Below are 24,545 nucleotides of genomic sequence, written 5' to 3'. Positions count from 1 at the left end.
AATAAAAGCTCACACGCCTTCACGCTAATGAGCAGACGCCAAAATAAGAGCTCACGTCCGCGCTCGGCTTTAATTAAAATATATTCACCGGCCGCTTCATTAGGTACACCGTCTCATTAGATCCCAGATGCGATCCTTGCAAAGACAATCACGCTAACTCGGGATTGGTGGTAGCGCCTTTCATCATCATCATCATCACCGACATTTGTTCAACAACAAAACGGGACCACACCACCATGATCAGTCATGGAACATCTACCCACCCTGATATCACTCCTTCTGGAACATCTACCCACCCTGATATCGCTCCTACCGGAACATCTACCCACCCGGATGTCACTCGAAGTGGAACATCTACCCACCCTGATATCACTCGTACTGGAACATCGACCCACCCTGATATCACGCGTACTGGAACATCGACCCACCCTGATATCACTCGTACTGGAACATCGACCCACCCTGATATCACTCGTACTAGAACATCGACCCACCCTGATATCGCTCCTACCGGAACATCGACCCACCCTAATATCGCTCCTACCGGAACATCTACCCACCCTGATATCGCTCCTACCGGAACATCTACCCACCCTGATATGGCTTTTACCGGAACATCTACCCACCCTGATGTCGCTCGAAGTGGAACATCTACCCACCCTGATATCACTCCTTCTGGAACATCTACCCACCCTGATATCGCTCCTACCGGAACATCTACCCACCCTGATATCACTCCTACCGGAACATCTACCCACCCTGATGTCGACCCTACCGGAACATCTACCCACCCTGATGTCGACCCTACCGGAACATCTACCCACCCGGATGTCGCTCGAAGTGGAACATCTACCCACCCTGATATCGCTCCTACCGGAACATCTACCTACCCTGATATCACTCCTAGTGGAACATCTACCCACCCTGATATCACTCGTACTGGAACATCGACCCACCCTGATATCACTCGTACTGGAACATCGACCCACCCTGATATCGCTCGTACTGGAACATCGACCCACCCTGATATTGCTTGTACCGGAACATCTACCCACCCTGATATCGCTCCTACCGGAACATCTATCCACCCTGATGTCGATCCTACCGGAACATCTACCCACCCTGATGTCACTCGAAGTGGAACATCGACCCACCCTGATGTCACTCGAAGTGGAACATCGACCCACCCTGATGTCACTCGAAGTGGAACATCGACCCACCCTGATATCACTCGTACCGGAACATCTACCCACCCTGATATCGCTCCTACCGGAACATCTACCCACCCTGATATCGCTCCTACCGGAACATCTATCCACCCTGATGTCGATCCTACCGGAACATCTATCCACCCTGATGTCGATCCTACCGGAACATCTACCCACCCTGATGTCACTCGAAGTGGAACATCGACCCACCCTGATGTCACTCGAAGTGGAACATCGACCCACCCTGATGTCACTCGAAGTGGAACATTGACCCACCCTGATATCACTCGTACTGGAACATCTACCCACCCTGATATCACTCCTACCGGAACATCTATCCACCCTGATATCACTCGTACTGGAACATCTACCCAGCCTGATATCACTCGTAGTGGAACATCTACCCACCCTGATATCACTCCTACCGGAACATCTACCCACCCTGATATCACTCCTAGCGGAACATCGACCCACCCTGATATCACTCCTACCGGAACATCTACCTACCCTGATATCACTCCTAGTGGAACATCTACCCACCCTGATGTCACTGCCAGCGGAACATCTAACCACCCTGATGTCACTCCTACCGGAACATCTACCCACCCTGATATCACTCGTAGTGGAACATCGACCCACCCTGATATCACTCATCGTGGAACATCTACCCAGTAACCCCACTAAACTTAAATCCTCTAGTTTTCCTTTCTTGCATCCCAAGATCCCAACGTTCTGTCGAACACCAAAAGTTGTGTTTTCCTGAAGAGAAAGTCCCGGCGTTGATGGCGGTAAAGAGTGGATGCACGTGAACGCCTCCTCTCACACGTCTCGGCTTTTAAATCTTGCGGCTAACAGGAAGTGAAGGTGCAAAGAGGATAACGACATGCAAAAACATTACGGAGGGCCGCTGAATTAAAAGCTCATTACACTTCGTTTGCAGCATAAATGGACACACTCGCAAGTCTTCCCGTATTTAACACAAATGAACACACACACACATGGGGGGCTGAGGTGGGGGGGCCGGGTGGGGGAGGCAGGCGTCCCCGATCATGTACGTCTCCGTGAGACAGGAAGCAGCCAAAGCCAGCCGGAGTTTGCTGGCGACAACAACCGGCCACATCTCCGACGGTCGTTATTTTTGGGCATGATCAAAAACGGCGAGGAGACGTATTTTAAGAAAAAGGCACGACGGCGAGCAGAAAAGAGAAGCTCTCAGCCCCCCCGCTGGCTCTCGGCGACATGCGACATAAATAAGCCTTATGAATCACGCTCGCACCCCACCGCGTCCCAAACAAGATCCGGTTCACATTTAGCCACGATGCTAATGAGCGCCAGCAAAGACAACATGTTTGCCGGGGCAAAAACTTCACCCGCAATCTGGCAACTTTGTCAAGCCTGGACACGGGAATCGGCAAACTCGGGGGTGGGGGGTAGTGGTGGGGGGGGTGACGGCGTAAACAAGCAATCAGCCATTTGGATCGACGGCTACGCTAACGGGACAGAAAGTAGCCGACAGTCGAAGAAACAGAAAGTTGCCATTTTGAAGTCAGCTGCTTCCTTTTAATTGTATTTTGCTAGCGAACTTCCTGAAGCCCCAAATAAATATCATCTGCACGGATGATGGCGGCGTCAAAACAAACAGGAAGCTTGGATGATCCTGTAGATTTTAGTGACGATGCCATCGTCCTGATGTTCTCAAAATCAAACAATCCATGCCGACCGATCCCCAAAATTCCTCCCACCGGTGGGCGGCAATCAAACGTGTCCCCCATTTCCTATACTCCTTTGTTGACGTCGGATGATCATCCATCATCGTCTTCTCACAGCTCCAGATGATGCTCGACAGTCCGCCCATGTTGTCAATGAAAGGGTCAACTATGTGCAATGTGTCGGAACATTAAAGTTTATAGGGGCCGGGGGAGGGGGGGCAGGGGGGCCCAGCTCTTGATCAATGAGAGGTAGGACAAGTCATTAGTTGTCCCTGCATCTTCATTCGTCATCTTAGCATGACAAGTGTATGCTTCCTGCTTTGTGGGAACCCTTCAGGGACGGTCCTCTTTGTAATCGGTGCAAAGTGTCAGAATGCGTCCCCCTGCACGGCCCACCCCGGGTCCCGGTGCCTTGTTTAGTTTGACAGCGGTGTCTGCATGTGATGATGATCAACCAAAATGGCTGCTGATTATGTCGAGGTCCTTAGCCCATCTCATCGGGCGTGGCCAGCCACTCTCAATTCTACCACTAGGGTCCGGTACAGCGGCCCCCGTGTCCAGGTGGCCAGCCAATGGCAAGGCACATCGAGACCAACAGTCATTCAAACTCGCATTCACACCTATGGACTGTTTAGAGTCTCCAAACAACCTAGCGTGGTATAACTTCTGGAATGTGCTAGGAAGCCGGAATACCCGGAGAAACCCCTGCCCCCCCAACCCGGGGAGAACATGCCAACCTGCTCACCCCTGTGCGTCCCAGGGTTGGGTGGTATGGATGTGGAAAAGGACACTTGGGGATGAATCGGCTCTCCAGACTGATGTTCCGTGTTGAGATGTGACTCAAGTGGGAGCGTTTGTATCGGGAATCGGGATCCATTGAGGGAACGTCCTTTGTGCGACTTAAATGCGTGTCCACAAAAGGCGGGCGCTCTCAGCCACTCTGTTAAGTGTACCCCTGTTGGCGGGGCCCGTGGGTGGGTTCCTATTCTTCCGGCTCCTTTAGAGCATTAGCGGCAGCGGCCATTGAACCGAGAGCGCGACGATGAAAATTCATCAGGATTAAAATGACCTCACACGCAAAATTAAAGTTGCAAGCAGGCACAATGAGAGGCTGTATCTTTTTTTTTTTTTTTTAAAGGCCGTGCTTGGGAACAGGATTGTTTCTTGACAAAGTGGTCCCCACTCCACAATGAGCACCTTTCACACGCACACAGCGACCGCCTTCACCGCCTCCGAGGGAGACGGATTTCACATATCAATCAAAGGAGGGTCGAGGGGGAGGGGGGGGACGGCCGGGGCGGGTGGCCCTTCACAGGCCATCAACACTTTGCAAGCGACTTAATGCATCCGTTCCTCCGAACGGTGCCATGGAACGCTGGAGAACATCTCCAACGAGTGGGCGCTCTCTTTAAATACGGAAATTTGCGTGCGTGCAGGTGACGGCTTAATGGGCGCGCTCGTGCGTGCGTGCATGTGTGCACCACGCCAGCGCCACCCACTGTGGTGACCTAGCACCCCCGCTAATCATGCTGGGAAATAATAGCACGTCCGAGTGGACAGCCCAGATAAGGAGCCCATAATCAATGGCGTCTTTTAAATATAGCGGCTAACTTCCACAGCGGCCGTGCTAATGGACGCACACCCTGGGGGCGGGGTGGCGGCGGTTGGGGGGCACACAGCTCTTGATCAATGCCTGGATCGATGAGAGGTTGGGCTGGAGTCCTTAGTTGTCCCTGAATCTTCATCCTTCATCTTAGCGAGACATTTTGGACAAAGATTCCGGCTTTGTGGGGATGACCGGGGTCCAAATTTGTGTCCGAGATGTCAAGGTTGACGTCCTGGTTTTCCTTGTTTTTCAGGAAACTGAGCGGCAGTAGCCCCCCCCCTTCCTATGAGGTTGCCGTGTGGATGGCTTTTGGAAATTAGTGTTGACACAGAAGGCCAAAGAAAAAGCTAAACATGTGATCGGAGCAAGTCCTCGACTCATGCTGGGTTACGTCCAGTAAAATTGGGACAACGGTTCAAATTCCCAACTTCTTGTGACTTTACAAGGCACATTCATTCATTTTCTACCGCTTTTTCCTCACGAGGGTTGCGTGGGTGCTGGAGCCTATCCCAGCTGTCTTTGGCCGAGAGGCGGGGTACACCCTGGACTGGTGGCCAGCCAATCACAGGGCACATATAGACAAACAACCATTCACACTCACATTCATACCTATGGACAATTTGGAGTCGCCAATTAACCTAGCATGTTTTTGGAATGTGGCAGGAAACCGGAGTACCCGGAGAAAACCCACGCATGCACGGGGAGAACATGCAAACTCCACACAGAGATGGCCGAGGGTGGAATTGAACCCTGGTCTCCTAGCTGTGAGGTCTGCGTGCTAACCACTCGACCGTACAAGGCACATTTTTCCGGGAAATGTTGTTCATATTCCAGAAGTTAACAAGCATTTGAGCTCAGTAGTATTTAGCAATACAAGACTTTAGACATCGGAAGGATGACCCACGAAGGAATACTTGGAATGGACTGAAATGATCAGACTAACTCCTGGTATTCCGTAATCAAAATATGGTCACCCGTTCATGGAGAAGTTTGCTGTGGAAAATCTTGACTGACCTCAAGCCTTTTTTATGAACTATGGAAACATTTTGGAGAACATTGTTCTCCATACGGGGCGGCACGGTGCTCTAGTGGTTAGCGTGCAGACCTCACAGCTAGGAGACCAGGGTTCAATTCCACCCTCGGCCATCTCTGTGTGGAGTTTGCATGTTCTCCCCGTGCATGTGTGGGTTTTCTCCAGGTACTCCGGTTTCCTCCCACATTCCAAAAACATGCTAGGTTAATTGACGACTCTAAATTGTCCATAGGTATGAATGTGAGTGTGAATGGTTGTTTGTCTATATGTGCCCTGTGATTGGCTGGCGACCAGTCCAGGGTGTACCCCGCCTCTCGCCCGAAGACAGCTGAGATAGGCTCCAGCATCCCCCGCGACCCTCGTGAGGAAAAAGCGGTAGAAAATGAATGAATGAATGAATGTTCTCCATACGGAAACTGGGGTGTAGGAAAACTGAGGTTTGACGACAATGTAGTAGTAAAGACAGTGCATGATATGCTGGACATGCGGTACTTCTTCCTGTTGTCAATGCAAAGATTCTACTGTGTGTGTGTGTGTGTGTGTGTGCTATTTTTATCCGGGATGCAGTGAAAGTGTGGAATTGGGGACAAGGCAGCCTTGCACCGGGCCGTGACACAGACTTATGTTAACGCTAATTAGATCATGATAATAGCTTTAGGGCCCCAGTGATCAATGCCAGAGGTCTTTGGAGATGAACTTTCCTTAAGTTTCTCTCTCTCACACACACACACACACACACACACACTGTAAACAGTTTTTTATCGGAATGGATGTCAAAAGGAGCTAGCTTGGTTGCTAACTAACCAGCATATAAATGGGATTCCCTGCATGTCAAGACCAGTAGTGGTCTGGTCTGTAGTGGACCATCACAGTGGGATCATGACTGTGATGGTCTACTACAGACCAGACCAGAGGTGCACCAGAACCACATAAAAAAGACTGGACGGTCCTGAGTCATGTGACTCATCTGGAGGGATGCATCTCCAACTAGAACTTATATTGAAGAATATCACTTTGGAATTATGACTGGGGGGTTGGGGGAGGGGGGGCTTCAAAAGCAACAGTGTTCTTGTGCTCATCAACAATGCCACAAAATGTGGTTGAGTAGAAGACACAACGAGTCGATGTTTGATTCCCTTCTAAGAACTCTGCTTGGCCTAGGCTAGTCTTTGATAACAGCTACACCATTAATCCCGGGCTACGTCACAATCAAAATGGGAAGGATTCGTGCTCCGACACCGAGTAATCATTGAGTAGGTTTGAGGTGATCAGTGTGACCTTGGAGGCCAGCGACTTCACTGAATCTTTCCAAATCCACATCAATCCAGCCCTGACTTGGTCCAGTTAAGATCTGCAAAGTGGAGACTCGGAACCTAAGACCAAAGATTGCTGAAAAGCAAAGTGGTCCCCTTTGTGGACCAGGTCTATGTGGACCAATTCATCTTCAAGTCCTGGTCAACAGTGTTAGCTTAGGGAAACAGGAATAATATAAAGGGAATAAAGTCAAAATATAAGTCATAATAAGAACATTTACAAAAATTATTGAAGCAAAAATGGCGGGAAAGGACTGAAATTGATACGCTTTTCCCAAAGCTTGATGCCCGTCTTAGCACATGTGCACGTGTTGCTAAGAAATAGCATACTAGCATAGCATCATTAGCCTTGAAGGAAAGGCTTTTACTATTCTCGCATGTCAAATAAACGTGCAGGCAACGGTTCCTTTCACTTCCGGTTTCGCCGGCAACCCCTTGTGTCGACATAAGCGGTCAGGTGCCGACATAACCGGCCTCCACAGTAGTGCGCTTCCCGATAGGTTCCGACAATGCGCAGTCAGGCAAGTCTATCGACAAAAGCGATGCGTCCACGGCCAGCCAGCCAGCGAACCAGCCAGCGAGCGCGGCGACAAATGAAGCGTTGACGCGTTTGAAGATAAAAGACAGGCGAGACAAGATGGCCTCCTCCCGCTCGGCGACATCCATCTCTCGCCGCCACCTTGAGGGCATCTTTAAGCTGAGGAATTTAGCCATTACGTGGCATTAACCTCATTAGAAAACACTCTTTAGCTCCTCCAAGATAAAATTGATTTACAGCTGCCATTTCCAGCGCCGCTCTCGATCAATGCTTAAACTATCCCTTTTATGGCCCGTGCACGCCGCTGCTCTTTTCCCCCGCTCGTCCTTAACTGCTCTTTAATTTCACCCCCCCCCCCCCCCACCCACTTTCCTGTGCTGTCGCCGTGCCAACCGTGAAGTCACGCAGGGCTTTTCTGTCTTGGGTCCTCCGCCATCAACTCCACGTCCAGAGAGCGCAGAGGAGGAAGTCCAACGAGTCCTTGAAGCAATTAGACGCTAACCGGCGTTGTTGTGCTCGGCCACCCACACGAGCGCAGCTGACCGCGCCGGGTTTTTGTATCCCTGAGATATTTAGGAATGTGATGAGCAGCTGCACATGCACGGCTGTGTTTAAAAAACAGATTTGGGGAGGGATTACGCTTATTATGGCCTGGATCACACAGACGGGAGTGAGGGGGTTGTGTTTGGGGCCTCGTTGCTATGGAAAACTTGGACCGCCCGGGACGGGAAGAGTGGCCGGGAGGACACTTTGTGGTTGGTGGTGGCCAAGGTCAAATGTCACACCGTCAAAGCCAGAAAACCGGTCCAGAACAGCAGATACAGAACAGCAAATAATTCCAATGGACAGTAGAACCGGAGAGCAAACGGTTCCAGGATGCCCCACTTGATGGAACAAGGCAGCGCCCATTCAGGTCATCCAGGCGCTCTGAGGACCACTAGACTGATCCTCTGATCAGTTCTTGCTCAACCACTAGCTAGTCAGCTCTAGTCCGACTAGACAAGAAGTTCTACTCTGACGAGTTGGTGGAGGATCTAAAGCAGGGGTCTCAAACACGGGCCAAATGTGGCCCGCAGGACACTAGTTTGAGGCCCCCGCCTTGATATGAAAGTTTAATGTTATTGCGGCCCGCTCAAGTTTGATATGGATGCTGTATGGTATCATGTACCCATACACGTTTGATTAATGTTCATGTTAAAGGTTAAATAACTGTTAATAGTTATCCTCCCTATCCGTGTGGAAGTGGTAAGTTTTTGGCTATTTAAGTTTAAAGGAAATATCTTGAAGGCTACCGTTTAGGTCGCTAGCTCTCTAGTTTGCGAGTTAGCATGTGTCTCGAGACCCTGCAGTTGCGCAATATGTTGTAAATAAAAAGAGTATAAATGTGACTATAGTCGTGTTTTGTCATGTCTACAGGGCTCTAATAATGCTTTGTTCATTTTAATCTGAAAAAATAATTTGTCTACCCACCAACTATATGTGGTTTCTTAAGTTTTTATTATTATTATTATATTTATTTATTACTGATTGATTGATTTTCTTTATTCTTGATTTGTTTATTTATTTTTCATCTTATTTTGTGTAGAAAAATAAAAAGTAAGATATTTGAGAACAGTGGAATGTTTTATCAGAGCTTTTATTGTAGAAAATCAGAACCAAAGCGAAGTTTTTTAATTTTTTTGTTTTTAATAAATGCGTTTTGTTTTTTTCTTTGGAAAAGCTGATGCGGCCCATCTAGCGAGGGCTAATTTTTTTGTAAAGTTTCAAGGTGGCGCTAGTGAGTCAATTTTGGAACATTTTATTTACCGGTACTCCGGTTTCCTCCCACATTCCAAAAACATGCTAGGTTAATTAGCAACTCCAAATTGTCCATAGGTATGAATGCGAGTGTGAATGGTTGTTTGTCTATATGTGCCCTGTGATTGGCTGGCCACCAGTCCAGGGTGTACCCCGCCTCTCGCCTGAAGACAGCTGGGATAGGCTCCAGCAACCCCCGCAACCCTCGTGAGGATAAGCGGTAGAAAATGAATGAATGAATGAATAATAATAATAATTACCATTACAATAGGGCTTTACAATAGAGCCCTAATAAAGAGAGACAGGGACCGACCAATCACAGGCTCAAGGATCGGACAGGTTGATAGACAACTTGTTTGTTTTTTTTACGTATGATGCTATGATGCTATGGATGATATCATGCTAGCCTGATTTGTTGGTTTTTAAACAAAGTTTGGCCAAAAAAGTTCAGTGTTTAAATGAAAGCAAGCAAAGAAAAAAGAGCGAGATGATGAAGCGCCACGGAGCATGACATTTCGGGTCGGTGGGCAAACATCGGCGCTGACAGCTCGGGTTCAAGCGGACGTTTAAAGAAAACACCAAACTTGAGATTTCTTTGACAAATCAATAGGAAGGTTTCAGCCCTTCGTCTTGCCCGCCTCCGTCTCCGCCTCCTTCGGTCGGGAAGCATCGATCCGCTCGGAAGGAGCGACATCAGCCTGGGGATCAGGTGACACCCCGCCCTCCCCCTCCGCCTCCTCTGCCGCCCCTCCCCTCTCTTCAGCTCGCTTTTGACACATCAATAAAATATGTGGACTTTTTGACTCCCATTCTCACACCGAGCTGCCGGGAGACGCCCGCCAGTGGAAAGCCGGCCTCCACGCCACGCCACCAGCATTCCCAAAACCCCGGCTAAAACTCACTCAACTTTCCCGGCATCCGTGAGAGTGACGTGGCCGAGCTCGAGCAGGAACGTCGCCCCAAAAAATAATGTGAACGTTAAATTATTCAGTCCTTTTGGTCCGTGACGCCACACGCCAACACAGACATCAATCCTCCCACTCGCCTCGCTGACTTATGGAGCTCCAGATTTAGCCCGGGAACACTTTTTTTTTTTTTTTTTTTTTTTTTTTTCAATATCAACTGGGATAAATAGTCGCCCGGGCGCTCGGCACATGAGCGCGAGCTGCTCATCCGCACCTCGGCGAGAAGTTCCAGAAAGAACGACACACACATTTCCACGTCTGGACTACAAATAGCTGACTAACCTCTGGTCCCGGCTGGGAAACATGGCCGCCTCCACTGGCCTGAGGGCTTTCCAAGACCCTAACGTCTCCGGAGCTCTTTCATGTGAAGCCCCCACCCCCAAAAGTCTTTCACACACACACACACACACACACACACACACACACCTATGTTACATAAGCAGGTTCTGAGCAGCGCACAGCTTCTGGGCCCCGAGTCTGGACCGGCTTACAGACAGACGGAGTAACCCCTCGGTGACCAGCGGCTAATGAGCTTAAGCAGGAATTATGTCTTGATATGACCGCCACTTCTCCTACTGTAGATACCGCCATGCGGATCCGTGAGGACACCCCATGGTGGAATCTTCTCCTCATGAACTGCTGCACCCAAATGTGTCAAAACATTTAGCATGCTAAGAGGACATTTAGCATGCTAATTGTACCAAATGCTCCGTGACGACCTACAATCAATCACACCTGAAACGTTGGCGTCATAACAGCGGCTGCTCGGAGCATGTGCCCGAATACAGTACACCTTGCTAGGCATCCTGGTAGGAGTGCTGTGCTAGTAGTCCCGTCGTCATATTCCATGAGGACTAATCATCCAGTCCTCCTTAACTCCTGGTGTGCTCTAACTAACTCTAACTAAGTCGGCCTTGAGTAGCAGAAAGTCCTTGGTTACCAAAAAAAATGTCCTGGCTTAAAGATATAGTTCAGTCCTTCTTAACTCCTGGTGTGCGCAAACTAACTCTAACTCCAACTAAGTCGGCTTTAGGTATCAGAAAGTCCTTGGTTAGCAAAAAAAATGTCCTGACTTAAAGATATAGTCCAGTCCTTCTTAACTCCTGGTGTGCTCTAACTAACTCTAACTAACTCTAACTAAGTCGGCCTTGAGTAGCAGAAAGTCCTTGGTTAGCAAAAAAAATTTCCTGACTTAAAGATATAGTTCAGTCCTTCTTAACTCCTGGTGTGCTCTAACTAACTCTAACTAACTCTAACTAAGTCGGCCTTGAGTAGCAGAAAGTCCTTGGTTAGCAAAAAGATGTCCTGACTTAAAGATATAGTCCAGTCCTTCTTAACTCCTGGTGTGCTCTAACTAACTCTAACTCTAACTAACTCTAACTACGTCGGCCTTGAGTAGCAGAAAGTCCTTGGTTAGCAAAAAAGATGTCCTGACTTAAAGATATAGTCCAGTCCTTCTTAACTCCTGGTGTGCTCTAACTAACTCTAACTAAGTCGGCCTTGAGTAGCAGAAAGTCCTTGGTTAGCAAAAAAAGATGTCCTGACTTAAAGATATAGTCCAGTCCTTCTTAACTCCTGGTGTGCTCTAACTAACTCTAACTCTAACTAACTCTAACTAAGTCGGCCTTGAGTAGCAGAAAGTCCTTGGTTAGCAAAAAAGATGTCCTGACTTAAATATACAGTCCAGTCCTTCTTAACTCCTGGTGTGCTCTAACTAACTCTAACTAAGTCGGCCTTGAGTAGCAGAAAGTCCTTGGTTAGCAAAAAAAGATGTCCTGACTTAAAGATAATTCTTTCATGAGCGTGTGTACACGTGACGGAATGTCATCATCACCCCACACACACACACCTGCTGCCCCCCCTCCCACCGTTCCTGTAAAGCCCTGAGTCAACTCTGACGGGATGGGGGCGGCGGGGTGGGTACGGGTAGGTCACATGACCGTACTTACCCTGGTTAAGCCTCGCTGGGCTTCAGCTCCACTCCTGGTCGCCGCTGGTCACAGAATCCTGGAAGAAACCAAAAGAAACTTTTACTTTCATTTCGCCGCCTGCCGCCCCCCAACCCCCACCCTCTAACTCCCCCCTCTCGCATCCCCAGCAAGGGGGGGTTCCCTCCGTTACAGAGGAGGAAGGTGAATCGACCGCTGCAGAAAAGCCCGCAAGCGCTAAACTCTTCATCATCCTGCTGCTCCTGAAATATTTAAGAATTTCACACGCACTTTGCCAATAAATGCGATCCAGCAGCATGGCTGTTGCATGCTGGGAAAACGCCAGTGAAAACCATTAAAGGTCACTTTATTAGGTACACCTTCCAAGGACCGCAATACAGACTCCCACTTTAGATTCAGCTGAGTTTGGACTTCCTACCTTGAAAAATGGTGATGGACTCATTATATTTGTTATTATTTTAGTTGCATTTGTACTGTACCAAAGTACTTGCCAGTATATGTATATCTACTAAATGTATGTATTGAACGTGTATTCAGTGTACTAGCTAGTGAGTTAGTGAATAATCAAAGGTTCATGTTTTCCCTTCCATGGCAGCCATGACACCAAAATACAAAAACAACACAAATACAAAATACAACAGATGACAAAATACGCAGAAAAGCGTCTGGCGTGGACAGCCACCATCTTTCTTCCCAGGTCACGTGACCATGCTGCACATCCTCACGCCATGAAACAACATTTTGACACCTCTTTTCCGTGTTTTTTTTTTATGACTTCCTGCCTGGTTTTAATCAGACTTTGCTCCGTGTTGCTGACTCAGACAGAAACACCCGCTTGGCTTTATCTGCTCCCAAAAAGAATAGAAATCTTCGTGGAGTGGAGGTTTGCTGACGCCGCTTTGGGGATCCTTTCGGGGACTGAAGGAGAGCGGACATATTTCAAAGTGGAAAAAGTGTTTTTTAAAGTGGTTTGGTGAGGACGTCCCCCCGTGCCGGGAACAAGAAGATTCTATTGTCAACATGCGCTTTGTTTGTCTTCTTGTACATATTTTGGATTAGACCCCGCCCCTTTTTGCCTCTCTCTGACACACACGCACACACACACACACGCTGGGATAAGTCAAAAGGAAATTGATGCCCATGTTTTGTCGGACCACCTGTTCATCCTGGATACAAGGCACAGAGCGCAGGAAGGGTTAACACGTTTTATGGGCGGGCGCCAGGACTGTGTGTGTGTGTGTGCTGCCACCGCCCCGTCTCAAACGTGCCCCAAGAGTGGCAGACTGGCTCAGGCTGGGGTTGGGGGGTTGACGGGGGTCTCCAACCTGCCGCAAGACACCCCCTCCCCTCCACACACACACACACACACACACACAAGGGCCCTCAGACGGCAACCCTACCCTCAACCTTTGACCTCCCCCACCTCATATCAATGAAGTGTTCTTGACCCCTTTTCCGACCCCCAAAGGGGGGTGGCTACTGTTTGTTGGGGGGGGTAAAAACCAAGCAAACACACAATGTGTCCATATACGTGTCCATGTGTGTCCAATGCCAGATGATACTGTGTACACCAGGGGTCTCAAACTCAATTTACCTGGGGGCCACCGGAGCTAGGTTCTGGGGCCGCATCAGGTTTAAAAAAAACAAAAAAACAAAACACATTTATTAAAAACAAAATCCTGGAAAAAGGAAGCAAGGACATGTTCAAGTGTTCAAGTAATTTTAGGGCTGGGAAAAAAATGAGGCATTAATGCGGCTTGGTCCATCGTCGTTAGGAATCTGGTGAAGGCAATTAACCCATCTGCAGCGCAAAGTGGCTCAAGATCCCTCCAACGTGTGACTTTTTTTTTGGATTGTTGCCCATCATTCACGATCCTTCCGTCAGACATGACAGGAAGTTATTCATGTTATTGGGAAAGTAGCCGCTAGCTTACAGCGCGGATAGAAGACCTTCCCAATCACGCGCATTCATTGGCTGCCTCGTTTTACCTGTTTTTATATCTTTAGAAGGCACGGGAAAAAGACAGACATGTGATTTTTTGAAATAACATTCCCAAAAAGTCCACTTTTCCATGTAGGAAGTATGCTACTTTCAAATTAAAAGTCCACAATAAACACAAAGCACAAAGTCAGTCAGGTTTTTTAGTCTCTTTTGAAACGTGATTAAAATAATTAATGCTTGTTAATCGCGATTAACAACGATTAATCACGGCTAAAAAAAATTCATCGCGTGACAGCGCGAGTTTGAAACCCATCCCAACGCGGATGCAAAAGGAAACGTGGTCAAGCAGCTAACAAAGCAAGCGCCTTCTGTTGGGAGGGGGGGAAAGGGGTTGGGGGGGGCGAAGGCGGGGTGGCAACAGCCATCTTGTCTCTCAAAAAGGAAAGGCGAGAAAAGTATTTTAAGGGGGCAATGAATTTCACGGCGCTGAATAGGATGTTGCTACATGTTTTACTAAAGGAAATATAATGGCGCACTATTATTAGATCACATTAATCACGCGTGTGCCAACGGCGGTGACAGGCGCGCTGAAAAGGATTGAAAACGCTGGTAATGGATATAAATTACCCATTGTGTGATAAAAGGATTTCCCCCTCCCGCGCTAAGAAGGTAAAAAGGAATAAAAACACTTGCAGAGCCACTAAAGGCGAGGTGTACATATTTGCATGGTGCACGGGGGTCCTTGGCGTGCGCGTGCGCGTGCACGTGTAATAAAAGAGGGTTATCAGCGCAGGATTAAAATTTTAAAGAAATCAGATAGTGACAGCGAGGCCTCGGCGACGGAGGAGAGGAAAGGATTAAAAACAGATGAAATTGGTTTGTAGTGATGGAGATGAAAGGACCGGGGGCGCGAGGGGCGGGGCCAGGGGGGGTGTGTGTGATTTTGACGGAGGTCTGTCGGGCTTTTGGCACGGCGATAATGAGTCACATCTCCCGTGCGCCGTTATTTATGGCCGACTTGGCTGGCAAACAAAAGATCAATAATTTTGAGCAAATCTAATGTTGTCCTCGCCGCTAATGCGCTCGTCCATCACATCTGTCTCCTCCGCCAGGAGATGGACTCATTCTGTGTTTATTTGGAGATCAAATGCAATTATACGGCACGGCTCTAATAACGCACGTCGCCGTGTGCGCGCCAGCCGGGATCGTGCCCATGCATATGGATAAAGAAATATGGCCACGCACGTGCAAATGATAATATATGTATCGGATGGGCGTCGGCTTTCCGCATCAATCTTCATTCCGGGCTCAAACCTCGTGGTTGAAATATGACGGGTGTCAACGGCGCCCCCCCTCTCCTCTCCCCGCCCCCGCCGCACAGGAGGCACTCAAACATCCGTCAAGGCGCGGCGGCGACGTGTTGGCCTGCAGCGTGCGGCGGTGACAAGACAGCAGATCCTTCACTGACAACTAGCCCTGGGTGAGACACTTCCCAGCCACCTGAACTCAATCAGGCGCCGCCGCCATCGCACCTTTCCTTCACGCCGCTCGCCAGGCCCGCTTGATTTATCTCACGCGGCCGCGACACGCCTCGCGTTTGGCGTCGGCCGCTGAGCAGCTGCTCGTTTAGGAAGCCCCTGCCCGACTCTTGTTAAGGCGGGAAAAAAAGTTATTTTCCTGTCCGCCTTCCCGCGTGCCCGGCGCGAGTCGGCAGGTTTGGCACGGGCGGACAAAGCGCGCCTCTCGCCAAGGCTCCTGCGCGGCGGCAGGTGTAAGGTGCTAAGCTCCTTCCCTTTCTCCCCGGGCGAGGTGTGAGGAGCAGGACAATGACACACAAAGGTCACCTGGCCCACAACATCCCACCCGCCGGGGAGCTGCCGCCCTGCTCGACGCACCCCCGAGGCAACGAATTCTAAGTGGCTGCTCAGTCCAAATGCTTCTACAACCCAAATCACAAAGGCTGCGAGGAGTTGGACATTTCTTCCCAAAATACAGCAGGGAAAGTTGGAATATCAGCCTGGAGTTCCACGCAAGAGTTCACATGGTGGAGTAAGTTGGGGGGGGGGGGCGTCCCAATATTGCTCTGATATAAAAAAACAAGCGCGTATCGGATTACATCAGCATCTGAAACACTTTGGAAGAAGCTGATTAAAGATGTCAAGGGAGTTGGGAGCCAAGCGAGAAGCTCGGTGAGAGACTCCACAAATCACCTTCGTTGAGGAACTGCATGCATGAAGAATGATTGTGAAGAAGGTTAGGGAGCAGCCCAGGAAGAAGCTGGTTAAAGATGTCAAGGGAGTTGGGAGCCAAGGGAGAAGCTCGGTGAGAGACTCCACAAATCACCCTCGTTGTGGAACTCCATGCATGAACAATGATCGTGAGGAAGGCGAGGGAGCAGCCCAGGAAGAAGCTGGTTAAAGAATGTCAAGGGAGTTGGGAGCCAAGGGAAAAGCTTGGTGCGAGACTCCACAAACTGCCCTCGCTGTGGAACTCCATGCATGAAGAATGATCGTGAGGAAGGCGAGGGAGCAGCCCAGGTAGAAGCTGATTACAGATGTCAAAGGAGTGGAGAGCCAAGGGAGAAGCTTGGTGAGAGACTCCACAAACTGCCCTCGCTGTGGAACTCCATGCATGAAGAATGACTGTGCGGAAGGTCAGGGAGCAGCCCAGGAAAACAAGGAACAAGCTGGTTCATGATATCGAGAGAGTTGGGAGCACGGTCACCAGGAACAGCATGAGTAGGGATTTCCACCCCCCTTCCAAGAGTAGACTGGTCTGAACGTTTGACATGACAATGGAATGTTTGGCATCAAGCGGAGACAACTCCATCCCTGCTGTCACGCATGGAGGCGCAAACATTCTTGTCCAACACTTGCTTCCCTCCGTGTGCTAAAAATGCCTTGCCAAAGGTGCTGCATAAGAAGGCAGCGCATCGTAATGACGGGCAAGGATGAGGAACATATTGTAGAGCAGGCAGGTCAGCACCTCGGCACTTGAGGTAATAAAGCCTCGACATAAGGTGAGAGCGGGGAGGTGCACCCCCCCGACCCGCTGCGACCTTTAAAGCTAATTCTCTTCCTCCCCGAAGAAGCCGTACGAGGACGCCGCTAAAGGTCGGCGTGCCGAGAGGTCGCCAACGACACACTAGCAAGACCGTATCGTATGCAAATGAGATCATCTGCCTCGTTTGCATATTTGGATACTTGGGCTTTGACGGCGTTAGCACCTTCAACTCCTGATGGTGCCATCGGGGGCAACAGGACCGAATTGAAACAAAACGCAACAACGTCGGGGGCCTTCCCGGGTCGCAAGGAAATCCTCCGATCGGTTTAATCCGCTCCCGCCCGGCGAATCGCAGCCTGCCTATCTCGTCTGTCTGGGGCCACGACGGCGGCCCGCAGGATCCCGCCGCTACAAAAGAGCGGTGTCAAAGACGTCGGCACGCGCGCGACGTCTCCCTCCGCCACCGCTGTCATGTTCCCGCTGCCGCCGTCGCTAGTATCTTTTTCCTTCCTTCCCCCCCGAGCGCCGCGGAGTGTCATTTTTTAAACACACATATCAGAGCGGCGTGAAGGCGGAGCTCGACAGATGTTTGGCGCTCGCATTGATGCGCTATTCCATTTCAATGCGAGTGTCAAAAGGTACAAAATGAGAGATCACAGCCGAGTGGATGAATCCTTAAAGGACTTCTCTTCCAATCAGCTGCGTCACCGCACGGATTCTGGCAGCATTTCAAAGCTTTGTCATTCCTCTTTGCAGCTGCATCCCGGCGCTCCTAATCTGGCTCCCTGTCAGTTATTCATGTTCCCCGGGAACCACGAGCCGCCCGTCTCCGCCGCCAGCCAGCCGTCACCGCGCACTTTTATTCAAAAATACATGAAGGAGCGGAATCAAGCAGGGAATATTAAAAGGCCAGATAAGGGAAGCGGCGGCTTCGTGAAGTCGAGTGATTCATGTGCTCTTCACGCGCACTCTGACCTCGCCGCTTTATCAGCCCATTTCCCTGGACGATAGCGCACCTGCCGCCGCTGAATTACCGCGGTCAGAGGTCGAGTGGTCGACGAGGAGGGTGGGGGCGGGGCCGGGAATTAAATGTAAGTCGGTTTGAAAAGTGAAGAGACGTTGGACCATCAACCAGGGTGCCCAAAGGGGGCGGCCCCCGGGGGCACCTGTTCTTTCTTTATGGACACATTTGTAATATAGAATTCCCAAAAGAACTGCAAAAATTACAAAATCAGCATAAAGGCAAAATATTATACAAATTTTTGTAGCGTAAGAAAAGACTAAAATTGTAATTTTTGGAATATGAAGTGGTGGAAAAAGTTGTAATAGTTTGGCAAAATATTACCAGAAAAAAAATTCCAAAAAGAAATAGAAATAGTTGGAAATATTCGACTAAAAAACGGCTGCCATTTTTAAGGAAAATAAACATGCATCATTTGAGGCCTGGGGTTTGATGCCGGTGATCAGGTGCTAAATTCCGGCGTCAACGTGGATCCCTGCGTCCTTAAGTGGAGAAAAAAAAAGCTCGGCACACTCGGGAACTAAGTACACACTGTAAACCGTGTACTTATTGAAGTGTACTGAAGGACGGACGCTTAACGTAATAAACTCCAACATCATTTTGTCCGACTTTCACGTTGCGGCGGCGAAAGAAAGCAACGCTTCCGAGCGGTAGTGCGCCAAAGAAAAGGAAAGCCATCAGCATGAAAGAAAAAATGCCAACCAACATCGGATGCTCTTTTGGTCCCGACCGCTCGACTGTTGCAGCCATCACTGAGGACAAAGATGGCGGTTATCTTTGAACCGTCGTCGCTAGCATGTGACAGACAGTGTGGGTTTATTGTCTGAGTGGAGTTTCCATGTTCTCCCAGTACATCCATGAAATATGCCTGTTGGCTTAGCTAACAGGCTGTTAGCTTAGCTAACACACTGTTAGCTTATCATCCATAGGCATTTTGACCAAAGCCTATCCCAGCTGGGATAGGCTCAAGCATACCCCTGCGGTATAAAACATAGACGGATGAGTGCAGTCATGTTATTATCATAACATTAAAATCATAACATAGCCAATCATTTTTAATCAGGCTCCAATGGAGCGAGACTATCCGCACTGTGCAGGTGAGCAAATTAAGTGCTCCTTTTTCTCCTGTCAGTGACGGCAAAGACACCTCATCAGCCACATGAAACGCCAGCATGTGGCGTTTGAAAAGTCCAAAGGTTTGCACACTGGCTGCTCGGAGCGAGTGCTCGAATACAGTGCACCTCGCTGGGCCACAGCAGGTGCCTCCTCAGTTTGTTACTCTGCTTCTCCTGGTAGTAGCGATGTACTAGTAGTCGTGTTATGATATTCCCACTACGCTTCCAACCACATTGAAAGCAGAAAGTTACTGGTGTTGGTACCAGTTTGGGGAAAAAATCGGAGTAGTAGCATTTTGATAACAACAACACGCGTGGCGATGCTGGAGCCCCCAAAAGGCCAATAAATAATAAATAAATAACCAACACAGTTTATCCTCTTGGAGCAAATTCCCAAAATTTTCCTACGTTTCCTCATTTAGTGTCCATGTTTGGCACAAGGCAGAAGCCAAGTTAAGGAAGAAGTAATACCATGTAGTACATCCACAGCTGACTGGAACCGGATTACATGAATATGTGGAACGTCGTAAAAGGCTGGAGCACGATGCCTAAAAACAAGTTCTAATCCCAAAGAGCCGACTGTTGCGTTCCGTGTATGATTTTTTTTTTGTCTCCCCCGGTGAGGCTTCCCCCCGCCGGGGTCCAGATTGCACAGGGCCGGCCGGGGCCTGTCAGGAGCGGTGGCTGGAGGGAGGGGGTGTGCGAGGAGTCCCCCCCCATGAGGAGTCACAGCCTTCATTTAGCTTCCCGCTTCCCGTGCAAACGAGCGCAGGGCCCCCGCGTTAGCGTGTTAGCGTGCTAGCGACGGCTGGCAAGAACTCAATTTCCAGCCTCTCTTTTGTATCCAAGGCTGCTGCTGCCTTGCCCTGACCCCCCCCCCAGCCCCCCCAACACACACTCCTCCTTGCTTGTGCCTTCAACAACACAACAGTAGAGTCGTTAGGACCCTCTCTTCATTACTTCAAAAAAGCAATCATTAGACACCAGAGTATATACGTAATTAGAAAATCACTTCCTTTGCAATCCCGGCTAAGTAGTTTACATACTGTAATTACAGGGACAAAATCAATTTTTAATCATTTCACTGATTGGCCTCATCAGCTCAGTAGGAACATTGTATCCTGCTTGTTGTGCGAGCGCAACATCTGGGCTAAAACAATTAGCCTTTTGTGTAGCACGCCCGCCGCCGCTGCCGCCGCCACGCACAACGCCTCGCTGCCACTTTGTGCGCGTCTGCACTCGTCTCCGCCTTCCTTTGGACCCGCCAGCGGCGCCGTCCTCCCACTGGCTGCCCTTGCCTGGGAGTGGCGGTGCGGCGTGGAGCTTTGTGAATCAATATGCTATAATAAGCCCAGAGGAGGTGGCAGCAAAAACAACATATTGCTCTTTTTAACACCTCATTTTTATCCTGCCCGATATCGCCTCCTTACCGCGCTCACTTTGGGAGGCGACGCTCGCACTTCTCGGCGACAGACGCCGGCAGACGTTAAAAAAATAGGAAAAAAATAGGAATCCCGGCTCGTGTCCTGGTGCGCTTCACCCTTCACCGGCTAATAAAATGCTTTGTATTCTCGTCTGAGAGCGGCCGATCGATCAACATTAGTCTCAACTCTCCCTCACTTTGAAAACTCAGGAAATCAGATTTCAAGTGGAGAGTGGGGGTGGGGGTCGCGGGTGGAAGGGGAAAAGAAATCGGTTAATGCATTGATCGCTCGGCCTCTATGCAAATCACATTTGCCTCCACTTTTTGGCCGATCGATGGCATTAATTAACGGCTTCATTTTAGCGCTACCCCGCCATCCTCTTCCGACGCCGCCCCCTTCGGACCGTCGTGGCGCTGAGCACGGAGCCCACGGGGTGGAAATTCGTGGAATTCAATTTCACACCGAGCAAACACCGGCAGGACATCCTGCACGTAGCGTTGATTTATGACATTCCGCATTTATAGTTTGGGATCCAACACGTGCGCCTACTTCCTGTCTACGCCGCCCATCCAAATATTCAGATTATGTTAGCTTGTCGTCAAAGCTCACCTCCGCCATCGGTGACGTCATCGGTTTCAAAATGAGGCGTATTTACTGGAAACGACAAGTTGGCGTTTTCAGATTTTCCCACTCTGGAAGTTGTTTTCGGAAACTACCGTTTCAGGATCCCCCGAAGGCTGAAACCATGTTTGTTTCTGCTACGGCAACCGCCGCTTATGTCGACGCCAGTCAGCCAGTCGGAGGGGTGGCAGCTTAAGTTGCCACCCCTGATAGCTGATAGCATCTTGCCAACTGCCAACTTTAGTCCACGCCCCTCCAACTGGCTGACTCATGTCGACATAAGCGATGGTCGACATCAGCGGTGGTCGACCGAAACCAAAACTAGCCACCATTGCTTGCACATTCAAGGGCTATCAACACAGAAAACACTGGTTTGTTGTTCGCAGTTCTCCAAAAATGTTTCTGCTACGCCAACTACCGCTTATGTCGACGCCACTCAGCCAGTCGGAGGGGTGGCAGCTTAAGTTGTCACTTGGCTTCTCTGGTTAGCATGGAACCTTACGACTTCCTGCTGTTTTGCCGTTTTAACTGATAGCATCTTGCCAACTGCCAACTTTAGTCCCCGCCCCTCCAACTGGCTGACTCATGTCGACATAAGCGATGGTCGACATAAGCGGTGGTCGACCGAAACCAACACTAGCCACCATTGCTTGCACATTCAGGGGCTATCAACACAGAAAACGCTGGTTTGTTGTTCGCAGTTCTCCAAAAATGTTTCTGCTACGCCAACTACCGCTTATGTCGACGCCACTCAGCCAGTCGGAGGGGTGGCAGCTTAAGTTGTCACTTGGCTTCTCTGGTTAGCATGGAACCTTACGACTTCCTGCTGTTTTGGCGTTTCAACTGATAGCAACTTGCCAACTGCTAACTTTAGTCCCCGCCCCTCCAACTGGCTGACTCATGTCGACATAAGCGGTGGTCGACATAAGCGGTGGTCGACCGAAACCGAAACCAAAATTAGCCACCATTGCTTGCACATTCAGGGGCTATCAACACAGAAAACGCTGGTTTGTTGTTCGTAGTTCTCCAGAAACTATGACATCACCGACCTGTCGAGGTCACATGACCAGCAGAGGGCTGTGACGACAAGCCAACATAATATCTGAAAGTTTCAACAGACGTGACTCACCCCTTGATATTTTGTTAGCTTACTAAACGACTGGCAGAAGTAATTCAACTTTGTCCTAGGAAGTCCTAGATGAGCCTTGGAATACGCAAGATGGCGGACTTGTGCATCACCGAAAGAGCTTTCCGCGACCAATCAGCAAGGGCGATCAAACAGAAGCCGAGTGTTACCGACGGTGCCTCACAGGGAAGCTAACAGACAGAATAACGGTACGCTGTGTTGATAAATAATAAACACAATCAACACAATTTAGAAGCTGCCCCCCTCCCCCCACAGATAAATTGCAGACCTGTGGGAACCACTGCTACTATATTAGTTTGCTAACTATACTAGCGTCTGCATGCTAACCAGCCCGGCGAGGGGGAGGGATGAATAATATACATTTATTGAAATCATTATTAGTCCCAAAATGCTCTTTAGTGATTTGCTTTGAAGAACGCGTGTGTGGGGGGTTGGGGGGGCGGGGGGGGGGGGGGTTGGAGTGATGGGACGGTTGGCGAGGGAGTTTATAGGAGGGGAAGGGGGGGGCTGCTGCGGTTGGCGGTGGGTTGTTGCGGGGGGCCCGCTTGCTCATTTGGAGAGCTTTTCCAATTATACAATTAGTCAGGAATGTAGGCCAGCGGCCTCGGAGCTCCTCCTGCTCCTGACCCCGGATAACAAGTTCCCTCGCTCACTTTCTATTTATCTTCTTCTTCTCGTTGTCTCTGGGCGGCCCAAACAGCCAGACGAGCCAGGAGTAAATTAACGTGCGAGGACATTTACAGCAAAACCGGTGTCAGCCCCCCCCCAGGAGGTGCGTGAAGCGGTCCTCGGGCGGACAAACGGCGTCGCCCTTTGTGGTGGGACTTGCGTGTCAGAGACCATGGAAGCACTCGGCGGCGTTAATAGATCAAGTCGGAGGTCAGCTCGTCTCTGGTTAAAGACTGCGTGATGTGTTCAAGAGCTCCCAGCATGCCCCAAAAGTCTATTAGTTGTTGCTCTCAACACGCACAATATCAACCCCCGAGCGCCCGAACCCCCGACCTTCGTTGTGAGGAACACACCGATAGCATCAATCGCTTTACGACGGACGAGGAATTGGTTCGTAATTAACACGTTCCCTTTGCTCTGCCAAGCATGCATGTTACCTACTGATCACGTCTACCTTTGTATGCCTCCAATTGGTGCTGTCATAAACGCATCTGCTACCAACCAGACCTGCTACCAATCAGACATATCTGATATGCTACCAATCAAACATATCTGCTACCATTCAAATATATCTGCTACCAACCAGGCCTGCTACCATTCAAACATAACTGCTAAGCTACCAATCAAACATAACTGCTACCAACCAGGCCTGCTACCATTCAAACATAACTGCTAAGCTACAAATCAAACATAACTGCTACCAACCAGGCCTGCTACCATTAAAACATAACTGCTAAGCTACCAATTAAACATAACTGCTACCAACCAGGCCTGCTACCTATCAAAAGTGCTACCAACCATGCATACTACCTATCAAAAGTGCTACCAACCAGGCCTGCTACCTATCAAACATAACAGATATGCTACCATTCAAACATAACTGCTACCAAACATGCCTGCTACCAATCAAAAGTGCTACCAACCATGCCTTTTACCTGTCAAACATAACTGCTACCAACCAGGCCTGCTACCTATCAAACATAACTGCTAAGCTACCAATCAAACATATCTGCTACCAACCATGCCTACTACCTATCAAAAGTGCTACCAACCTGGCCTGCTACCTATCAAACATAACCGATATGCTACCATACAAACATATTTGCTACCAACCATGCCTGCTACCTATCAAAAGTACTACCAACCATGCCTTCTAGCTGTCAAACATAACTGCTACCAACCATGCCTGCTACCTTTCAAACATAACTGCTCAGCTACCAATCAAACATATCTGCTACCAACCATGCCTACTACTTATCAAAAGTGCTACCAACCAGGCCTGCTACCTATCAAACATAACCGATATGCTATCATTCAAACATATTTGCTACCAAACATGCCTGCTACCTATTAAAAGTGCTACCAACCATGCTTTCTACCTATCAAAAGTGCTAACAACCAGGCCTGCTACCTATCAAACATAACTGATGTGCTACCAATCAAACATATCTGCTACCAACCAGACCTGCTACCAATCAAACATGT

At 49.3% G+C, this 24,545-nt stretch overlaps 1 protein-coding gene across 6 annotated transcripts in view; it reads right to left on the bottom strand.

Moving 5' to 3' along the window:
- The window catches only part of znf536 (zinc finger protein 536), a 227,522-nt gene that overhangs the window by 169,658 nt on the left and 33,319 nt on the right, over positions 1–24,545 (bottom strand). For 5 of the 6 annotated variants that reach the window (XM_058078810.2, XM_058078805.2, XM_058078804.2 and 2 more), the window contains one exon: positions 12,119–12,176. The gene's annotated coding sequence lies outside the window, so the exon portion shown is untranslated. Of the gene's footprint in view, positions 1–10,451; positions 11,070–12,118; positions 12,177–24,545 lie in introns of those variants that run through there. The other variant, XM_058078811.2, reaches the window with a different exon arrangement.

Source organism: Doryrhamphus excisus, linkage group LG1 (genome assembly GCF_037039965.1).
Source record: "Doryrhamphus excisus strain RoL-2023G ecotype Guam linkage group LG1, RoL_Dexc_Guam_v1.1, whole genome shotgun sequence".
In the NCBI taxonomy this organism is placed as follows: Eukaryota; Metazoa; Chordata; class Actinopteri; order Syngnathiformes; family Syngnathidae; genus Doryrhamphus; species Doryrhamphus excisus.
The sequence above is the reverse complement of the archived record's forward strand: the minus strand, read 5'-3'. Positions and strand labels throughout refer to the sequence as shown.